The 2,962-nt window shown below is 35.1% G+C and overlaps 1 pseudogene; it reads right to left on the bottom strand.

Annotated features, from left to right (window-relative positions):
* Positions 1 to 254: 254 nt before the first annotated feature.
* LOC132126214 (glutathione S-transferase kappa 1-like) lies at positions 255 to 1,400 on the bottom strand (annotated as a pseudogene).
* Positions 1,401 to 2,962: the final 1,562 nt, after the last annotated feature.

Raw genomic sequence — 2,962 nt, 5'->3', positions numbered from 1 at the left:
CCACATCCATGTCATTATATTGACGGGAAAATGTAAACACAACTTAGCACATAAGATTTAATAACAAAGCATTAATACCATACCTTGCTTATCATTCGAGAGATAAATGCTGTTCATGATAAAAAAGATTTTTTATCATGACAGTAATTGGAATAGCCCTTCTAAAAATAAAAAGGAAAGTCTAAATGTGTAATAAAATATGTAAATTAGATCAATTGTTGGTTAATTAGTTAATCAGTAAATTGTCTACATTCCTATTTTAGAATTAGGCTACCAATGAAATAAGCCATGAGCTCAAATTTGTTGGAACCAAAGAAGACCTCAGCCTTCACATTCACACGACACAAGATGAATGGAAGACCAAAGCACTGCAAAAATGGGGGAAAACAATGCAAGGAAGTTTAATGATATTTTAACCACAAAGAAAGAGAATGCAGAGAAAAATTCACAGACTTTGTACTCCAGTGCTTCCCGTGTGACACACTCCAGTTTGTCTTCGATTGGATGAGATTTGAAGAGAGTCAGAAATTCCTCCACCTCATTGGCTGAGAGGTCTGCTTTTAACCCCGCCTGAGCAGAAAGACTCTGGAGATTAGATTTAATTATAGCTTAATTATTTTATTGCCTCAGTTTAGCATAGATAAACAGGTCTGGTGCTAAAATAAATAATAACATTTTGTTTTATTCACCTCATTTATTTCGAGGCAGACTTGGTAATGTCCGGATGAGTGTGCCACATTCTCTTCCAAAGCTCTGTAGACACACACTCCAGCGCGTCTCCCTCTTTGCTACAACTGTCACAAAATGCACCAGATTTAAAGAGTCTGATGGCAAGAGAGAACGTGAAAACAAAACAAAAAAGAGAATAAAAGTGATAATATTGCTTGCATTGCACATTATGAATGTGGTCATAAGAAGAAAGAGAAAAGGTAGCTTGAAGGTCAAAGGGATTCCAAAATATTCAGACAGCAGTGTCAGATCTGAGACCATGTATCTAAATTCACTATAGAGTTCAATCCAGGGGGCTTATTGCCTAGGAAAAGGGCAAGCATGATAGGGGTTTCTCATCTATAAATAATACAAATTGCATTTAAAATACATTTACATTTATAAAAGTTATGACTATTAATGTGACGTATGTATTTAGATTAGTAGTTATCATGTCATAACTGTATATGAATCCTAAATATGTTAGTTTGAATTTGAGGTTGACATTCCAATCATTTCTATAGCGACACAGCACCTAAAAACACAAAATCAACACATACATGATATTGACACTGCATTAGCACTGATAAAATGGAAATAAATACTACAGTATACTTCAAGTGAAAAACATTAAACACCTCAAATGCCAGCCAGGAATAAGGAGAGGCAACATCATAAAAGAGCTTAATCATTTTTCAGGAACTGTACATCTGTAATAGATCATCATATAAATAACTTAAAAATAACTTTTTCTTTTCCAAATCAAGAAATACTTTATTTGAAAAAAGATGGGCTTTCCTTTAGCCCATTTTGTCTGTGCATGTGGTATTTTCAATTAGACAGAAATTATAATAAACACCAAATTTGGTTGTAATCTGTCAAAATCTTGTCTGAATCTGGTACAAATCATAGGCATGTGCCAAACCCATCATCCTCTTGGCTGAAATCAGAATCGCATACTAGCATGCTGCTTGTACTATTTCTGTCATTATATTTATAGGGCAGAAATATTGAGAGTATTATGTAATTAATTGTTGGTGTCAAATTCAGATAAACAATGAAATACTAAGAAAAGTGAAACTTTAGACCCATACTTATGCAGATTCAAAGAAATATTGCATAAATAGGTATAGACCAAACACATATTGAAAAGATAGAGATATACAGAAGAAATATGAAATATGTCAGCTTTGCAAATATATGTTATATCTTACCTTGGCATCTGCCTCAGCTCCTCTTTCAGGTTCTATTTCTTATTCTGATTCATTTTACTGGTGATTGTCAGATCAGTTTATCGTATATATCTGCCACCCACTATATAGCCTAGTCTTCAAACTGTTTATCAATCATTTGTGAAATTATCAAATACAATAAAAAACCCCAAAGCATAATCTACCAAGGGTCTTGAATGCCATTAAAAAACAATTAATTACAAAAGTAAAATGAATAAACAACAATAGCTTATAACTTACTTTACATGTTTTTTCCTAAATAAATAAATAAATGAATTAGACAAGAAAAATCTAAATCTACAATGTATAGAATCCATTCAAAGAGGCCACTGTTTTCTATCTTAAACCACAAGATGGCAGTAAATGCATGATAATAAGTAAGCTGAACTGAAATCTTGACCCACGTCAACCCCAAACATATTTTCATTATCAAATAATTTCATGCTAAAGGTTGTAGGTCATGTGGGTCACATTCCCATCACATAGTCCAATCAAATCCACGATTACCAGGACAAATTTAAAGGCTTTTTATGTTTGTAGCATATAAAGTGCTTCAAAATTATTTTTTACAAATAAAACTGCCTTGAGGATTTGTCTACTCCTCCCCCTTCTAAAAAACGTGAAGGTGTCTGTTCTGCACAAAGCCCTGATGCTGAGGGTCTGCTGATGCCTTGTGCAATGAAAGGAAAATGAGAGTGATTCATTTGAAGGGGTCAGTATTGAGTTGAACTTTTGGATGCCATTTTCTCCGCTGACTTCTCATGTGAACAGCAAAGCCTCAGAGCTGCTTCTTATAATAACACACACACTCTCTCTCTCTCTCTCTCTCTCTCTCTCTCTCACACACACACACACACACACAAACACATGACCACACACCCCTCACCACGACCCCCACCACATCCTGCATCCTGCTTGAGCCTGACCGCTCCTGTCAGGAAGTAGCTCACTAATAAGCAGAAAAGGTCCTGTGGATGAGGGTGAGTCTCTCTAGGGTGAGGAGGGAGGCTATTGTGTATCTA

The sequence above is a fragment of the Carassius carassius genome, chromosome 44, assembly GCF_963082965.1.
Source record: "Carassius carassius chromosome 44, fCarCar2.1, whole genome shotgun sequence".
NCBI classification, from domain to species: Eukaryota; Metazoa; Chordata; class Actinopteri; order Cypriniformes; family Cyprinidae; genus Carassius; species Carassius carassius.
This window is presented reverse-complemented; position numbering and strand designations above follow the sequence as displayed.